Source organism: Lissotriton helveticus, chromosome 1_2 (assembly GCF_964261635.1).
Source record: "Lissotriton helveticus chromosome 1_2, aLisHel1.1, whole genome shotgun sequence".
NCBI classification, from domain to species: domain Eukaryota; kingdom Metazoa; phylum Chordata; class Amphibia; order Caudata; family Salamandridae; genus Lissotriton; species Lissotriton helveticus.
Window position 1 is genome coordinate 415,191,431 of NC_136058.1, and position 20,506 is coordinate 415,211,936.

The window sequence follows — 20,506 nt, forward strand, 5'->3', positions numbered from 1 at the left end:
ACCACTCAGTGCCACATAATTACACACCACATAATTACACTCTACTGAATGCAACACACTCCTCAAAATACCACTCAGTGCCACATAATTACACTGCACTGAATGCAACATACACTCCTAATACCACTCAGTGCCACATAATTACACTCTACTGAATGCAAGACACACTCCACACAATACCACTCAGTGCCACATAATTATGTTACATAATTACACTACACTCAATGCAACATACACTCCAAAAAATACCACTCAGTGCCACATAATTACACGCCACACAATTACACTCTACTGAATACCTCAAACACTCCACACAATACCACTCAGTGCCACATAATGATATGCTACATAATTACACTGCACTCAATGCAACAAACTCTCCAAATACCACTGAGTGCCACATAATTACACACCACATAATTACACTCTACTGAATGCAACACACTCCACACAATACCACTCAGTGCCACATAATTACAAGCCACACAATTACACTCTACTGAATACAACATACACTCCAAATACCACTCAGTGCCACATAGTTACACGCCACATAATGAAACTGCACTCAATGCAACATACACTCCACACAATACCACTCAGTGCCAAATAATTATATGCTACATAATTACACTGCACTCAACGCAACATACACTCCAAATACCACTCAATGCCACATAATTACACGCCACATAATTACAGTGCACTCAATGCGACATGCACTCCAAATACCACTCTGTGCTACATAATTTTACGCCACATAATTACATGCCACATAATTACACTGCAATCAATGCAACATACAATCCAAATACCACTCAGTGCCACATAATTACACGCAACATAATTACACACCACATAATTACACTTGACTGAATGCAACACACTCCACAAAATACCACTCAGTGCCACATAATTACAAGCCACACAATTAAACTCTACTGAATACAACATACACACCTCATAAGACCACTCAGTGCCACATAATTACACGCAACATAATTACACTCTACTTAATGCAACATACACTCCAAATAACACTCAGTTCCACATAGTTACACACCACATTATTACACTGCACTCAATGCAACATACGCTCCAAATACCACTCAGTGCCACATACTTACAAGCCACATAATTACACTGCACTCAATGCAACATACACTCCAAATACCACTCAGTGCCACATAATTACACTGCACTCAATGTAACACACACTCCAAATACCACTCAGTGCCACATAATTACATGCCACATAATTACACTCTACTGAATGCAACACACACTCCACACAATACCACTCAGTGCCACATAATTATATGCTACATAATTACACTGCACTCAATGCAACATACACGCCAAACAATACCACTCAGTGCCACATAATTACACTCTACTGAATACAACATACACTCACACAATTCCAGTCAGTGCCACATTAATATATGCAACATAATTACACTGCGCTCAACGCAACATACACTCTAAATACCACTTAGTGCCACATAATTACACGCCACATAATTACACCGCACTCAATGCAACATACACTCCAAATTCCACTCACTGCCACATAATTATATGCTACATCTTTACACTGCGCTCAACGCAACATACACTCCAAATGCCACTCAGTGCCACATAATTACACGCCACATAATTACTCTATCTATTGCCCTCACTCTATCTATCTATCACCCTCACTCTATCTATTGCCCTCTATCTATCTATCGCCCTCACTCTATCTATCGCCCTCACTCTATCGCCCTCACTCTCTCTATCTGTCTATCGCCCTCACTCTATCGCCATCATTCTTTCTATCTATCGCCCTCACTCTATCTATCTATCACACTCACTCTATCTATCGCACTCACTCTATCTATCGCACTCATTCTATCTATCTATTGCATCACCACAGCATCACTCAGCACCACCACAGCATCACTCAGGGGCACCACAACATCACTATCCGCTACCACAGCATCACTGAACGCCACAGCATCACTTGTCGCCACCACAGCATCAATCTGTGCAACCATTCAACAACTGGTTCAAATATGTTCTCTTAATGTTTCAAGCTTTATTACAGATATCGCCAAAAGATGTTAATATTTCACTTCTGTTCTTGGATTTTCGTCACAATAAAATACACTGAACATAATCTTCACAAAAGTTATTTACAAAAGTTTAAGCTATTGCCGTTATAAATTACAATAACTTTTATTTAAGTATTACTTATTTTTTAAAAATAAAAGCCATTGTTATTTGTAATATCAATACATCTAAGTCACGTAAATACAACACATATTGCATTAAAAAGGCTATAGGTGTCACATTTGCGAAATTTATAGCTATTGGCATTGTAAATGACAAAGCTATTAATTTCGCTATTTTCAAAACCAACACATAAATAAAAAAATTGTCATTTACAATACCAATAGCTCAAACTTTTCTAATGCGAGACCTATTGCATTGCAAATGCCTGTTTATTGTAGGCTGTTATCTTCGGTTTAAAGGGAAAGATGTTGTAGTGTGTGACTGTGGCGTGGGATCAAGAAGAGACCTAAAACCAGTTTGGGGTAGGTAAGGTTTTATTTTGGAAAACGTCTTTTTATGGCGGGTTGTCGAGGTGTCTCTCTGAAAAGCTCTGGGGTCCGTGATGGCGTCTGGTTATGGTCTTGTTTCCAGATGGTTAAGAAGCAGACTTCAGGGGATTTTCCGTTCTTCCTAACTCCTAGTTGGACTCTGCCAGGCAAAAGAAAGAGGTACAGATCGTCAGGATATGTACTCTATCTGGACTCCCACAGGGAACCGGGCAAGTGCAGGGGACACCCGTGCTAAGGTGCTAAACACTTTATTAAACGTGCGAGGGTGCAGAGGCGTGATTACTGGTGAGGAGGGGTATATTTGCACGGTGAGGACAAAGAAAGGGTGGGCAGATATTCTGGCACACACGCGGCTACGGTTTAGAAGAACCCCGTCTTCCTACCCAGCCCGCCAAACGCTGCCGTACCTGTTGTAGCCACACTCCTCCCTCGGGAGTGTGGCACGGCAATTCACGGATCCGGTGGCCTCCTGGCTTACTCCTGTCGTCCTCGGGTTAGCCTCCAAAAGCTCCGTTCTCTGCTCCTCCGGGCCGCTCTCCCACTCTCGATCCTCGGTCAGTGACGTCACACGCCAGGACATCTTCTTCCGTGTTTTTACCCACTAGGAATCCCGCGTCATCATCAGGGGGGGGGAGCTGCGTACTCGTGTGTCTTCCAGTTAAAGGGGCCGTCATCCAGTTCGTCGGCTAGTTCTCAGGAACAGGCTTCTCCCCTGTTCCAGTCATGCTGATAATGAGGCAGAGAGGGGGAGGACGTCAGTTCACTACGCCACCACTCAACATTATCCGGTTCTTTTCCTCCCGTCCCCTGCCCAGTGTTACAGTGACCTTAATGCTGCAGTTTGCATTTCATTACCATCATTTCCTTACTCTGGAGAATCTCCAGGGTGTAGGAGGTTTGCTGTTCCAGAGTTCTTTCTTCAGCTTCTGGGCAGTTATCACTCTGTGGCGATCTGTGGTCCTGTTTCTCTGCTCTTCTTGTAGTAGCTCTTATCAGAGCTTCAACCATCCGCCAACGATAATAAGATGCTAGGCATCACCCAGCACACAACACAGACTATGTTGGGCTACGTCTATCTGCTCGGCGCAGTTAGAGCGCGGATAAAGTTCTCCGGACCCATCAGGCTGTGAATGTAACCTACGGGCTTAAGATGAAATGAAGAGCTTACCTCCTTCCTGATTGGCTCCAGACTGTTGTGTGCAGACCCGATAGCTGGCAGCACCCTGGAGTATGTATGTATAAATCAGATTATGTTGGTAGTAACCTGCAATATAGTGGCAGGCAGCACCCTGCCATAGAGTAGGGTTTCTCAGAGGGCGCGATTCACAGAACTATCTTAAGACAAAATCCTAAACTTACTACTTTTGGTATTCACAGAAGTTAGGATTTTGTCTTAAGTTTGTCTTAAGACAGACTTAAGACAGACTTAAGACAGACTTAAGTTAGGATTTTGTCTTAAGTCTGTCTTAAGACAAACTTAAGACAAAATCCTAACTTCTGTGAATACCAAAAGTAGTAAATTTAGGATTTTGTCTTAAGTTAGTTCTGTGAATCGGGGCCCAGAGTGTTTTAATTCCTGACACATTAATGGAGATTGTCTTTTAACAGGCAGAAGAACAACACTTGACCATACATTTTTCTGGGTTTCTCTTTAAAATGACGTACACATTAGGAATGGCATTTCGTTCTGCTGGAATAATAACACAAGTTATCTTGCACTCTATGTTGTTGCATGAATTGTAGGCTGCAATAAATTCCATGTTTCATTCAAACAAGCTTTCTACAGGGCACATACATGATTTGCTGCTGTAGAGAAATAATGCTCCTGTGTACTGTGGCAGACTCAGAAATATTGAAAAACTTCATGATTTCTCTTTCATCATTTCCTAGTAAAATCTTTCACTTTTTGACTCCTACATTTAGCAGGAACATAACGTAGTACCATTAAAATAGTCGTGATGGGGAACATTCATGTGGGGTTAGGACTGGCTCGACCAGAGAGCATGCTGACTTGGAGGAGTATGGAGTTGACCACATTGCCTGGTCCGGTGTGGAACCAAGCCAGCGATGCTTTGCTGCAGGCTCATTTGCCCTGATAGCTGGTCAACAGTTTGAGGAGGAGGAGGTGAAGAGCTGGCTAAGTGTGCCCTGAGGCTGGCATTTCAGTACATCCCTGAGAAGTGAGCTTTCAGTCATGTAGTGTTCCTCTTATACCACGTGCAATTCACCCTCTCCAAAGCCTCAAGAATTCCTGGGTGTGAAGGGTGGATGATTCTGATTGGGTGCTTGATAGTTTTCCAGAAACTCATGTTCTTGATTGTTCATGTTTGTCAGTAGTTAATGAAACACGCCCAGGCGTTTTATCTCTTCAGTGACTCAAGCTGCAATAAAGGTTTCTTTCTCGTTGCAAGAAAATATGAACAGCCAATGAGCCTCTGTCTGTCAAAGAATGGAAGGGCTGGGGAACTGTCATTCATCTCCCTGCTAAGCAAAAAAGTGTCATGCTTCACCCTCACTCAGGCCTCTGATTGTAACTAACATCGCTTAGAACACTGGGACTTTAGAACCCATCCTTTTAATGAGAAAAACAAAACTACAAGTCCCATAAGCAATAGTGGTGGAAGGTGTCACGCATGACCTGGAGCAACATCGATTCAGCACATCCAGTTCCATTTTTTAAGTATTTGACATAATATTGAATTTATAACCTTTGTTTTTATGGTCATGAGTCACCAGAATACTAAAAACGTCTTTTATTTTCAGGGTCAATTAAGTAATGGTCACCAGCTTGGAAGCTCTGTTAATTCTTCAGTATTTGTCATTGATCTCCACATGTGGCTGGTTTGGGTCTGCCCCTGCATCGTTCCCGATAACTTGCACAGGTAAGGAGCTTGTAGCAGTAACATGATAACCCCATACTCGTCTGTAAGAAGTGCGCTCGGAGGCAGGTATCCGATCATTTTTGTTAAACAAGCAAGCGCCAATTTCTGCTATGTACATTTGTTAAAATAAAACACAATCAAATCATAGTTTACTGTTCCGGAGATTCAGTCCCAGAGTCATTATCTGTAACTGAATGCAGACACCCTAGGAAGCATGTGCTTTTAAGACAAGTTGCGTTCACTCACCTGAAGGTGACATGCTTCATCATTGGGCTATACTCCTCACCAGGCCGGCGCTACAATGCCTGGCGGGCACCACCAGAGGGCACTTTGTCGGAGATCTTTTATTAAGTATGCCGGATGAGCATAGTAAGACAGAGGATGTTGTGTCATAAGATGTGAGATTGGTGAAAGCCTGAATATAAGATCAACTATCGACCAGTTGCTGCAACATAGTTAATGTGATCATCCTGGTCCATGTTGAGATTAAAAACAGTCGCAGAGAAATTGAGGAACTAATGGCCCCTATCACTGTATGAAAGTGTCGATCACCTATGGACCTGCTGGTAAGCTGGGGTCTATACTTCAGGTCAATTTTTTTCATGCCTTGTGTAGTCATGGAGCAATCTGTTGGCATTTCATCAGGACCAAATATGGGAAAATGGGTAAATGTGACCTAATCTTCTCCACAGCGTGAGGAGCTCTGTAACTCAAAACCCTGCACCGTGCATAGGTGATAAGGTGCCTATTAACATCTTACTGCCACAGGTGAGCGCTGTCTAACAGGGTGCACTAGATATGGTAACCCTCCTAAAATTCAGGACATACTGACTTATCCAATAGCGAGGACGCCGCATCAGAGGGCAACTGGTTTGAAAAGCACATGCTTCCTAGGGTGTCTGCGTTCAGGCAGAGATAATATCTGTGGGACTGAACCTCCAGAACAGTATACTGTGAGTTGATTTATATGAAGAATGTGTATACTGGACTGTCATTTTCCTCAGCATCTCTTGTGATATGTAAAATAAAACACAACACACCGGGAGGCCAACACATCTATCATACATTTAATGCAAAAATAGCAAAAGGCCAAGTAAACTAACAAGTGACAATTGTCTTTGAAATGGACGAGAGCATCCACCCTAAAGCAAGTTGGAGTATATCATGCTAATGCTACACAAAGTATTTTTATACACTTTTCTCCTGATACAAGAAATATGAACACGTGACAGAAACAGTTACTGAAACGACACTAATGAGTAGGAGGCAGAATCTTCTCTCGAGAGGAATGTGAGGAGTCCGTGAGGTGGAGATCAAAGATACACAGACAAGCTACAGAATTCACTGTTTCTGGAAAATAACACTTTCCAGGTTGTCCCATTTAGACAATGTTAAATGTTATCTTATGTTAAAAATACTTATAAAGCGCGCTCACACCACAAGGTTTTATGGCGCTGCGTACAAGGGAGTCCTGCCGCTAAGTGATTCATTCATAAGCCTGGTAAAATAGTCATGTCTTTGAGAGTTTCCAAAATTGAGGATATGATATCATCTTTCTAATGTCCTGAGGGAGAGAATTCCAAAATTGAGAAACCAGTACCGCAAATCTTATTCCCCCCCCCCCAAATTTCTAGCATTTAAAGGACGGAGTAGCTAGGGGATTCAAATGGGAAGACCTAATATCCCGAGTGTGGATGTATCTCTGGACCCGAGTAGATACAGACACTGGGCAGTTGCCATGGAGCGCTTTAAAGAGGAGGCATCCCAACTTGAATGCACTGCGTTCGACTACCAGAAGCCAATGTAACTTTTTCATAAGAGGGGTGACATACTGCATTCTTGCCTGGCGATAGATTAATCTAGCAGCCTGGTTTGGCACTAGTTGCAGTCTTTTAGATTGATATGCCGGAATGCCAAAGTAAAGAGTTAGTGTAGTCAATGTGAGAGATGGCTAAGGCTAAAGCAACTTGGGTAAGAGCTTCAGTTGTGAGAAATCTGCACTTCTCCAGTAATGGGGTAACTTTCATAGATTCACATGCGTGAATCATTCCCCGTCATCGAAGTGGGATTCCTACGGTACATAGAATAGCAATATAGCAAAAGCATAGCTAAAAGAGCAATAGGAAGTATTGTAACATGGAAGTTAATAGGAAAAAACTCGTCACTTTAATAACTTGTCCAAGTCATTAGATATAGTACAAACTCCAGCCAATCAGGCGAAAGCATCCTCTGGAACCTTCTCCTCAGAGGCTCAGGCTCTCAGATTTTCTACCGCACGTCGTGTGAAGGTAGAATTCCTGAGCTCTGCTCAGTACCTCTACCATTTCCCTTCAGAAACTCTTCAGAATATCTTCACTGCTCTGTCTACTACAAAGAGGTCACTTATCCGACACTGTGAGTCTTGTGGGAAATTCCGGCTTCATTCCGAAGACCCCCACAAAAAGTGTGTCTATTGCCTCCACCCTGAACAGCAGGTGAGAGATTGTAAAATCTGCAGGACTTTTCCTCAAAAGAGACAGAGAGACACGTCTACTTCTGTGGTTACAGAAACTCAAGACCAAGGATAATCCCTTATCAGATGTTATGAGTGATTCCTCCCCCAGGGCTTGTGAGGCAGAGATGGTATCTGCTAAGGCTAAGGTGCTCAAGAAAGACCACACCTCTACTCATGAAGGCCAGACTTCTTCTTCAAAAAGGCTCCTGCTCCTTCTAAGGGACTACTTAAGCCCTCTACACCTCCGAGATCTGCCTCTAAGTCTCAGGCGTCTAAGTCTCTTCCTGAGACAAATTTGCCTAACAAAATGGGTTCCTGCTACAACGACCACTTCCACCTTCTCTTCTCCTCAACCTACAAGGATTATGTCGTCAGCGTCCTCTCCGTCGACGTTTGTCATGGTGTCGGTGAAGCCTCACTCGTCTGCCACCTCCCTCACTTCGTCGTCGACAAAAAAGAGGCCTGTCTCCGGTCAGTCGTCGACAGATGCCTCCTCACTGACGAGATGGTCGATGGCTCTTAAGGCTCCACCTGCTTCGTCAACGGTTGCCTCGTCGACCGTTGCCTCATTGACAGCACAGAAGCCTTTCCTTACGGAACTTCAACCACGCTCTTCGTAATCAACCGCTGAGTCGGCGGCGGCATCCTTGGTTCCACCTTCAGCTTTGATGTCTCTAGTCCCCTTGAAATCTTCAGCAATACATTTTCCGCCTTCAGGAACAACGGATGTTTCCCTACTTCAATGTCAACGTAGGAACTCTTCTTTGGATCTATTGCCAATTCAACCATCTCCAAATCTTTCTGTGGAGCTTTTTTACTATGGGGCTAATGAGGAGGTTTCGGAAGAGGATGACCGGTTCCGTGCTGCTTGTACTCCTTCCGAGCTTCTCATCAAATGACAAGATATTGATGATGACCAAGGATATGATTATTACCCTGAGCCTAATACTCAACCACCACTTGAGAATCCAACTGTACAGATGCCCATGTCTCTCATCTCTAATTTGCAACATGTGCTTGATGACTACTACTGCCGACTTCCTCCCTCGGAGTCGGCCTCATCTGTCCCACAGATGCCTCTTCCTCTGCCTTCATCGATCATCAGGCCGCTCCCTCCGTGGCATTGATGTCTCATCACCCGGAGGACACACACACAACTGACGATGACATCGAAGAAGGGTAGTGGGTGATAGATCCCTCCTTACTGAGTGGGACAATTATTAAATTCAGACTGCGTCATCTACTCACAAAACTGAAGAGCCGACCTGGCATAGAGGGATGTCTTACACATATCTCGGGCAGTGAATTAAAATTCGCAGATTTATATAGTGCGGCTCATCACCCGTGATGGTTTCCAGATGCTGTCTATGGTCACATGGTGATAAAGTGATTTGCCCAGAATCACAGGATGTTGCGCTTAAGCAGAGACTCAAACCCGGATCCCCAGTTCCCAAGTCGGCATATCTGCATGAAATGCCCCTGATGCCCCTGCAATATCCTAGTCGATTCCTGGATATTGTAAGTGACCAGGGAAGTCATAGTAAGTACATAGGCTGGGCACTCGTCATTATGAGTTCGCCAGCTCCATGATGGCTTCATTGAAATATGTGATGTTTGGCACCAATCATCTCAACATAATAAACTTGCACTGATTCCAGTGTAGATTTTATTAACAATTGCACACATAGGGCCCCTTAGAGGGGTCCCCTGAAACCTACCAATCCTTAGTGTGGTCATTGACTGGCTTGAGCCAGCCTGTTACCACCAGAGTGTATTCTGACCTCAAGGGAGAGTGCCTGCGCAATCTGTGGCTGAGAACAATGTCTTTCCTGGGTGGAGGTATTCATGTCTCCCCTGGACAGGAAGAGCCATCCGTGGTGGGGAGCTTCAAAGGTCTTGCCTCCTTTGTAGTGCGACTCCAGCCTCTCATGTTCGAAGAAGCGGGCCTCCGTCGCGTCCTCACCCCCTTTTTGGCGGCAGGACAGGTGGGAAACCTTTGATAGAATAGGAGATGTGCCCCTCCCTCTGTCAACTCCAGCCCTCGGGTGCTGGAGGCTAGGTCAAGTACACTTTTCAGTGCCCCCCATCTTGAAGATGGTGGGACTTGTTCAGTTAGGGCTAGGACTGTGTCCCACTCTCACCGAAGGTGGGCATGTTAGAGGACCTAGACACCCAGGCAAAGGGCCCATTGGACACGACCTATCACTTTTTTGTATCGCCCTTAAATCAAGTTTTTAGGTGGCATCCCCAGTCCATGAACTTCAGTTCCTTACCACCTAGTTCCCCCAATCCGCTGTTACCTACCTGTAAGCAGCCTCTGTCCGATTGCCCCAGTCCCCCTTAATTTGTATTGGGTTTCCAACCTTGAACTTGCAACTGCACCCAGGTGCCCACGTGCCGCTGGTGGTGCACTGTTGGTTCTGAAGTGAACCTTGTCCAATACTGACCTTAACTTCTGAAGAATGGTCTTGTAAGTAGATGTTGGCTATACATTTGTTGAATGTTTTCTTCACCCCATAGGTTAACATTGCAAAGTCTGAAAATTGCACTAATTGTCTACTTTTTATATTGACCAAAATTTCTATTGCAAAACTTATTTACTCAAGATGAAATTCTGTGGTTCCGCAAAATAAATCTAACCAAGTGTCATTTTTAGGTTTCGCACTGCAAACTGATCGCGAAGCGATCATCGCTGCGAAACTCTATTGTAATCATTTCTGCTTTCAAGGAGTCAAGGGAGACAGGAGACAAGTAATGTGCACTCGCACGTAAACGGAACAGGTTACGCGCGCTTCCTGTCTCCCATGGCTCCTTGGAAGCAGACACACACGCACACACACACATACAGACCCCCCCCCGCCGCCGCGCATACACACACACACACATACAGAACCCCCACCCCTGCCGCGCATACACACACTCACACACGCACATAGAGACCCCCCGCCGCTGTACGCACACACACACACACACATACACACAGAACCCCCCGCCTCCGCCCCCCCGGCGCTTACACACACGCATCCCCTACCTCGTCTCGGCATGTCTTCTCATCACAGCTTGCGCAGGGACAGCCAACGTGCATGCGCACGGCGACGCCGTCTCCTGCGCTACAACCGTGGTTTCGGTTTCGCGGACTAACCTTGTTCTATATTTCTATAATCGAAATAGGCGCCTAAGACTCCAAGTGCCGCCTCAGGTTGTGACCTTCGCTGTACGTCAAACAACGCAAAATCTGAGCACAAACGCTTAAAAAAAAGAATGTGCCAAGGATGTTCGACAGAAACGATGTTGGGAATGCCGGTCGTGATCGAAGCAGCGGCGTTTTAATTTTAATCTGCAATGAACATTAGTTCTGTTCTGCTGGCGTCAGACAAGAATCCCAACGAAATAATTAAAAAATAAGCAATTCTTGTGTTTTTCACTAATCTCCCTTGGAAGCATGTTTAATGCTGGCCCGGCGTGTCAATGCACACCTGTGGGAAGGACAGGAGACCTCACATCGAGAAGGTGCAAAGCGGGGGGTGGGGGGTGTATCTGGTACAGGGGGTCAGTTCTGGTGACGTCAGTGTGTTTCTGGCCGGGGTACCTTCGGTTAATGCAGCACTGGGGGTGTGAATGCTCGAGGCGGTGTCCCCTGTACACCAGGCCTCGGCGTCGGGATGGAGAGCTGAGGCGCAGGTTGAGGTGGACCGAGCCCATTAACTCGAAGGGTTGAGAGAATTGAGTCCGCAGTCTCAAAGTTTGGGGACTCGGATCAGGACTGCTGGGAACGAGATTGTGTAAACCCTTTACGGTGCAGCTGACATGACCCTGCGCTTCAGCAGCGAATGCAGTTTTTCCTAATCTAATTTAATAACGTTATTTATTCCAGGTGGGATTATATTTGCTTTTTGTATCCCCCGAAAGACTTGCCGAAAGCCCACACTCTGGGGCCCAGGTGCAGAATTCTTTAGGTTAAAAGACTAGATATGCCATTGTGCCTGGCGTGCTCTGTGCACACGGGGAACACGTTTTTAATGTGGCATCGAAGAGGCAGACACCCTCGACTCATCCTTCCGGAGTCATCAAAGGCACCGCACAGCAGGAGTATGTCAGGGGTCTTACCCAGGTTTGGGCTCAAAGACAGTGGCCCCCTTGTTGTACGACCGCAGCGCTCCAGTATCGTCCGCATTCTTAAAAATATGCAAAATGAAAGTACACTCTGCTCTTGTGTACTTGGGATGAATCGGTTCCATCCATTGCTATTAGCTGCATTTACACGTGTTTCACTATTTTTTTAGGTTTCACACTGCGAACCGATTGCGAAGCGATCGTCGCTGCGAAACTCTATTGTAATCATTTCTGCTTTCAAGGAGTCAATGGAGACAGGAGACAAGTGATGTGCTCACGCGCGTAAACGGATCAGGTCACGCGTGCTTCCTGTCTCCCATGGCTCCTTGTAAACAGACACACACGCACGCACACACACATACAGACCCCCCCGCCGCCGCGCATACACACACTCACACACACACACATAGAGAACCCCGCCGCCGCCGCGCACACACACACATTGAGAACGCCGCCGCGCATACACGCACGCAAACACACACATAGAGAACCCCCCGCCCCGCCGCGCATAAATACACGCACGCACACAAATAGAGAACCCCCCGCAGCCGCGCATACACACACGCACGCACACACACATACATACAGAACCCCCCGGCGCTTACACACACATATCCCCTACCTCGGCTCGGCGTGTCTTCTCATCACAGCTTGCGCAGGGACAGCCAACGTGCGCGTGCACGGCGACTGTGTCTCCTGCGCTACAACCGTGGTTTCGGTTTCGCGGCCTAACCTTGCCATTGGCTGTACTGCCACCAATCGGCACTTGTTCTCAGATCCAAATGGCTCTGATGTAGACAAACCCTGGGAAGTAGACAACGAGAATATATAATATTGTGCTATCTACATAGCGCTTACAGCCACAAACTATCTCGGATACACTGTAAAAACCCTTTCTAACACCTCATTCCTATGGTACACATTTAACGAAAGTCTGTGATTGCAGAGCGGTCGTAGATGTCAGCAGCAGGCGGATAACCCGCGGAACTATCTTTCAGATGTATTTGTGAAGGATGATCCATGCCAGGCTTTAGGGCCAGCATTGCATCCTCCATGCACTACCTCTCCACGAAGGATCTGGTAATTAAAGAGGCACGCGCAGACGACGGGGGCGTGCAGGCGGGGTCCTCGGGGATGGGCAGGTGATGAGTGAGTTGCCTCCTTACAGAAAGTTTCATAAAAGGGGGTGGTGATGGACAGAGTATCTGAATTAAGCAGAACACTCCTACCCAGTCAAAAGATCAGGGCTTGATCCATCACCGTTTTTTAGCTCACTGCACCATCCCAGTTCAGAACCTGGCTACATGCAAATTAGTCTGGCCCTGGCCCAGTGCATCATGGGAACAGGGCAGACCAAACTACCAAGCCAATTCTTTACTGGAAAGGAAACAAGCTTCCGGGGACCGGTTTCTGGCATTGCAGCCGTCTTCGGCCCGGCTTGCTTGAATCCTGATGGTGCAGTGAGCAAGGGACTCACATCTGCCCTTAACACTCTTCATTGGCTGCCCCTCCACAAAAGAATCCTCTTCAAACTCCTTGTCACGGTTTTCAAAGCCACCAGGAATACTGGCCCTTTTTATCTGGCTAAGCGCTTTTTGCGCTACACCCCATCGCGCGACTTGAGGTCATCAGGAGCCAATCTGGTTAGTGTTCCCAGAATCAAGCTAAAAACGAAAGGTGGAAAAACCTTTTCATTCCTGGCGGCTAAGGCATGGAACGGCCTCCCCTTTAACCTCAGGCACGCTCCCACAGAAAGCCTTTTCAGGAAACTCCTGAAGACCTGGATATTTCCACTGTCCGATCTATCGGTTCTCGCAGCCATCTGATCTATCCTTCACCAAGCTGGTTCTTCTGTATGCTCAGCGCCAAGATGCTCCTTCCGGAGCGATAGCTGCGCTATATAAATCCCAATAAATATCAAAATATCTGAGTATACCCTACCACACTTATGGTGGCCAAAACGATTCATAAAAGGGGGTGGTGATGGACAGAGTATCTGAATTAAGCAGAACACTCCTACCCAGTCAAAAGATCAGGGCTTGATCCATCACCGTTTTTTAGCTCACTGCACCATCCCAGTTCAGAACCTGGCTACATGCAAATTAGTCTGGCCCTGGCCCAGTGCATCATGGGAACAGGGTAGACCAAACTACCAAGCCAATTCTTTACTGGAACAGAAACAAGCTACTCTGTCCATCACCACCCCCTTACATGAATCCTTACAGAAAGTGGCATGGGCTTGGATTTGGTTTCTAGGGACGCATCAGCAGTAGACGGTGACTCACGCGCCCCCAGTCGGCGCGGTGACACCCTCGCCTCTCACCTGCCGCCGATTGCATGCCACAGTCTTTGCCAGGAGTGTAGTGCATACTCCTGCAGGCAGATGCCTAATAATTATTTTATTAAATTGGCAATGTTTATACATGTTTAAAAATTGTAGTTACACGACCGGGGCTGCTGGCGCAGGATGCCGGGGCCGGTAAGCTGGCGGGAACCTCTAAGCTGGGCACCCTTGCTCAGCCCATTAGGATAGTTCGTTTCATCCTGCTGCTGGTCTGACTGCGAGAGCAGGTTTTGGGGCTGAGTTCTATGTAGTTCTTCCCTAATAAAATGTCAACAAACAGTTGTGTCTCCTCATCTTCACTTCGAGCATCTGGCGACAAGCAGAGGTTGGGCGTGCACAACATAATAAGGTGGGGTGTGGGCTCAGACTGTGACATCACACGCCGAAAGGGAGGACGCTTTCTGCTATTATAAAGGGTCCTGCATGCTACTACATTTGTATCACCGATCAAATGCAGATGGACATTACCGTCATTATCCCACCTCACAAACTGATATTAGCTGCCAAGTGGGTAAATGCATTGGGTGGCCCCTAATGCCAGTCCTGTTCTTTTGGGCAGCAGCATATTTCATTCTGGGTCTTGTAGTTTCACATTTAACTTTGCAAGTTTGGGATTTAACATCTGGTTTTCAAGAACACTACTACTGGCTATTGTTTTGTTTGTTTAACTGTGTTTGTACTGCTCTGCCCGTTGGCGCCCAGTCCGTTCTGTGCCAGATATAGGGATCGAAAGTATAGTAGCCCGACCCATCGACATACTCGTTTCTCTCTGCAATCTGCTCGATCCACTATTACCTGGTCTCAACCTCTCCCTTGGATCACAGCACACCCTCTAGTGTTCCTTCCCTTGTCCTCTCTTCTGCTGAACCTCAAACCTCCAGAGGGAAGCGGGTCCTCTCCTTTGTTCTCGCCCCTCGTCTCAGCCTCCCTCTTTGACGTTACTGTCCCTCTTCTTATGTTGCCGTTCGGACATGCTCGCTGTTACTCCTTCCTTGGAACTAGTTACAAAGCTAAATGCAGTTGTCAGGTGTGAAAATGCAGCACGAGTAAAAGTGTGAGGGGACAAAGAAACAAAAAGCCTGAAATGCTCAGGAGTAATTGAAATTAGGTCAGAATAATTGTGCAGCTACAGATTAAGATGCTCATTTAGACTCCAATGAAAACAAGCTTTTGGAATGCGATAGATCTCGCATTGACACAAGTCTGAGCTATTGACATTGTAAATAGCAATGCCTTTTATTTATGTTTAAAAAAAAAAAAAAGCCATTGTTATTTGCAATGTCAATAGCTCAAACTCACTTCAATGCGAAACCTATTGCATTGTAAATGCTTGTATAAATTGGTCTCAGATTTATTCATTGATTGTGTGTCATTTATTGCCACTGTGTGTACAACAAATGCTTAAAACTACCCTCGTATACGTTTAACTGCTCCCCCACACTACCACAAAAGAGCATTAGTATTATCTACTTTAGCCTCTGTAAAATCTCTGGGGATCCACTGGACTCTCTGCACACTATACCTCTTTTTGGTATAGACTTAGTGAGAGCCAGCTCCCCCCGCTCAAGTACTCACACACACTCAGACATAGACAGACAGACACAGACACACACACTCTCTCTCTGTCTCTCTCTCTCTCACACACATTCTCACACAAACCCACCCTATCGCACATCAGAAACATATATTTAACTTCTAAATTACACCTTCAACTAGGACCCTTAGTAAATAGGTTCATGCAGAATTCAAAAGATCCTACTTGTAAGGATATCTGTGCAGTCATCCCCATGACAGGAAAGAAGAAATGCAAATGAATGAATAAAATGCTTTAGGAAGCTAAGCCTTCTTAAATTAAGAAATGAATGAAAGATAAGCCATGAATAGAGAGAAACAGAAAAATAAATAAGAGAGAAAAAAAAGAGTAAAATAAAGATAATAAAAACAAGGGACATAGAAAATACGAAAGAAAGAAATGAGGCTCCCCTATATTATATTCAGTGGTGCTAGGATATCCGTCACGTTTGTGTCTGAGTAACCCGGCCAGTAACCCGGCCAGCGAACTCTAAATCAGGCTCTTGACACTTTGCAATGTTGCTGCTGTTAACTGTGCACCATTACTTCCTCAGAAGTCACAGGTAAGAGACACGTGGTCGTCTGTAACATAATTTTTATAATTACAAGGGTGTGACAACACGACATAACACCGCATAAACAACACGTGCAGATTAAACCGCAGGGTTCAAATAAACCCACACACAGATCGTAAGATTAAACCTGTGCTAAACACACACGCCTCAATAACAGGTAGATAATACAAAGACTGATGGACATAATGAAGCAGACCTAGAGATACATGCATAGCACAGACAAGATAAAGGTCTTGATTTAGAGTTTGGTGAGCAGGGTACTCCTTCACAAGCGTGTTGGAGTATCCTGTCCAACAAACGGATGGTCTGCCTGTAAATACATCGGACTGCCCTTCCTCTCTAGATCAGGCAGTCGGATGTATTTTTCTCTTATTCAGGACCACCAGGGAATACCTGGCAGTCGTGATGAGAATTTGTTTTTAAATGAATCCCACTTCCTGGGAGTAAATTAATCAGGGAGACTGTTCCAGGGGTGTGAGGGTGATTAGTTATTGCTTTTTAAAAACAAACTCCAGCTTTGGAAGCTTGTTCTTGAAAATAACAAAAGTTGGTGAATGGCCGCCTGAAACATCCCCAAGGGATCCAGAGAATTTTAGATCAACTTCCTATAGATGGTTGAGAGTACTTTTTCGGTCAGGGGATTAGTTAGCAGCTGGTCCTCCATTGGGGATGCATCAGGCAACTTCTCCTCTTCCCAGATGTGACCTTGCAGAGCGTGACCCACCTGCAAATGTCAGAACCGTTTTTAGTCACCTAATTTATACTTTTGTTGTAGGATTGTGAAGGGCACAAGCACCTGTCCCCTCCACACATCGCCCGGCCGCTCTAAGCTAATTAATCCCCATTTTGTGAAGCCCTGCAATCCTCCCACTGCACTTAAGAGATCACCACCATACAGTGGAATAATTTCAGTCAGCTTACCTTCTCAGCCTAAACACTTGGTAGCCTCTCTCCACACCCTTACCACTGTTTAGGTATGAGTAGGTAGGGTGCACTCATACTTTCTTCGATACAGCACCAGGGTGGGGTAACCTCTTTTGCCCATGGTCAATCTATCTACCCAGTTAGTAGCATCCTCACGGTCCACAAACACCCAGTTGTTGACAGCCATCAGCTGCGTGGCCCAGTAATACTGGTGAATGCTCCCGACGCCAGTCCACCGTAATAAATTCCCCTCTGCACCTTACTCAGCGCAAAGTGCCACCATCCCACAACAGGAGCCAAAGTTCTCGGTCTACCCTTTGAAAGAAAATGTTTGGTGGGATCTTGAAGGACGTTTTTTTCACGATGTACAGGACACCCTGGAGGGTCATCACTTTAAATAGGACCACCCGGTCAAGTAAGGAAAGCGGGAGCGCCCGCAAGTGTGGGGTGTCCCAGCAAAGTTGGTCTAATTTCGGAAGTATATTTCTGCCTGTGACTCTCTTGTAATAAACACGCCCAAATATTTAAAGCCATGTAGTGCCTCCCGAACTGTGCACCTAGAGTGCAGCCGCAGGGTCCCTGACTCCAGCAGGAATATTAACGACTTCTTCCAGTTGATCATATATCCTGAATAATCTCTAAATATGTGAAAAATGTGTAGGATTCGTTCACTCGAGAAGGCTGATTACGTGTCCTACAGCAAAACGTCAGCGTAGAGGGAGATTCTCTCATCCCACTCCTGATCAACTGGAATACCCCATATGAGAGGTCCTGGCGAACCTACGCACGTGAGAAGAACATAGGAGACAAGGAACATCCCTGTCGGACGGCAAAAACTCGGGAGGATGTTTTATTGACGTGCATGCGCACTAGAGGGTCCACATACAAGAGCTTGACAGCAGCGCCACTGGTTCAGCAAAGGAATCCCCTGTTGGATGTGGTATGCCATTAAGGTGTCGAAGATATAAGCGCGTTTCCTGGTGTGGCATGAATCCCGATTGATCAGGATGAACCACTGTTGCAATTACTGTCTGCAGGCCTATCTCCAGGGCGTACGCAAGGACCTTAGTCTCAAAATGAAGCGGGGAGAGAGGTCTATAAGACCCACACTCAATTGATTGATTGATTGATTGAATTGCTGCTTTGTCCTTTTTTGGGATGACCACCACCTCAGACATTCTTTGGTCCTCTGGGAGACACCCTTATTTTCAGGCAGTCTGAAACCTCCTATGGAGGCACTCCCTGATTTTATCCTTCATGCTTTTATATAAATCTATGGGGAGATCATTAGGCCCCGTGGCGTACCCTGTTTGCAAGGTTCCTATCGTCTTATTTATTTAGTCTTCTGTCAGGTCTTGGTCTAGTGCGTCTCGGTCCTCCTTCGTTAGCATTGTCAGGGTCAGGTCTTTCAGGAAGTCTCTCCCAGTACTTCCGCCCCCTTGTTGTCAGTGTCCTGGATTGAATTCATCCTATAGCACGCAAGATGATTCAACAGGCCGCCCGTTCTCCCTAAAATCGAAGTCTGCTCATACAAGCTTTTAACGTCTTGTCTTTTAAATATCACGGATCAACCCTTGGGGGTAGCATGAAGTCCACAACCGGACCAACAAGTTGCACCTCCACCAGCGAATGGTCTGAGATTTCCCCTGCTATGTGCGTAGCAGCTGTAAAATCATCTTTGTGGACAGTCTGGGTGAAAATATAGTGCAGGCATGCCAGACTACCATGTGCTGCAGACAGGTGCATCCGGTTCTGATCCCCTCTTCCCCTCTAGGGGCATTTAGGAGTATCATGAATATAGTATAGGGTCAGTTCTGTCACTCCAGACGCCCCAATGCGTGTATGCTCTGTCGTAAATGTCTTACTCTTTCACAGGATGAGTCAGTCTTGTCTGGGTCTCTTTCCTGTTTCCGGAAACTTGAATGACACGCCCGAAGACTCGAGAGAGCAATGGCCCACCAGCAGGCTTTTGTGGAGCACTTTTGTCCTGGATATAGTGCTGCATTCAGTAGGGCACCCACTCTGTCTTTTTCTTGCAGTTGCCTGAAGATCAGCAGTCCCAAGGTAGCAGTCACACCTGGCCTGTCTGTAAGTGCAGCCCCCTCTGGAGGCCCGACCATCAGCAATTGAGCCCACATTGTGGCCGGCTGGACCACAGGCGTAAGCTCAGACAGGGTGTTCGACACTGGAGTAGTTGTAGTCCCTCATGGGCCTCTGACACAGAGTAGTCAGCAATTCAGCAGCTAAAAGCCCTACACAGGCTCTCCAGGAAGTCAGTAGAGTCAGACTCTGTTGTGTTAGGAATTTGGAAAATGCAACCTTGAACGGGACAGTTGGCAGCACATAATCGTCCTACTGGGCCTCAACAATCATGTTGTTGTAGAGTTTTATTTTCTGCCTTGAACTGTTGGGAGAGTCTTGGGGCGGGGGGCATCCCTCAGACTAGCTGGTCCTGCTGGATGGCTTTCCGGCCTTGTCCTCCTGCTGGACAGTCAAACTCCCTTCCCTTTCTTACCAGACAGGCAGGCTTCTAGGCAGACTTTTAGGCTCTCCATTAAGTAAGTCAGCCTGCAGGTTATGTCCCTTCAACTTAGATAGACTGTCAGGCTGACACCATCCCTGGTAGCACAGCAGGCACCTGAGTACTTTGTAGAGCACATTATTCCTTGGTAACAGAGGACTTTGAACTGGGGTATAAAAGAGGGATAGATGGTCCAACTTGTATTCACAACTGGCAGACAGGAGATGCAGTTTACTCTGTCGCACTCTCACATTGCATTTATGCTACGCACACCGACACCCTAAACACGCACTTGATGTTAGCGCAAAGTCTGGGCACAGGTATATAAATGGAGCATTACATGGGTGTGTCAGTAGAAAGCCACTTCACTGAACATGATGCAAAGATCTCATCAGGCTATTGATCCTTACAACAGGTTGCATTGCCATCACCGCTGTAGCTGTTAAATCCATGACCGTCCTCTGCCTTAAATGAG

General features: G+C 46.0%; 2 protein-coding genes across 2 annotated transcripts in view; both read left to right on the forward strand.

Annotated features, from left to right (window-relative positions):
* LOC144806995 (uncharacterized) overlaps positions 1-20,506 on the forward strand; it is a 1,119,020-nt gene that overhangs the window by 520,164 nt on the left and 578,350 nt on the right. The window lies entirely within an intron of this gene.
* Positions 1-20,506, forward strand: part of LOC144806984 (uncharacterized) — a 40,603-nt gene that overhangs the window by 10,359 nt on the left and 9,738 nt on the right. Inside the window, exon 2 of the mRNA XM_078673043.1 lies at positions 5,370-5,488. The gene's annotated coding sequence lies outside the window, so the exon portion shown is untranslated. The remainder of the gene's footprint in view (positions 1-5,369; positions 5,489-20,506) is intronic.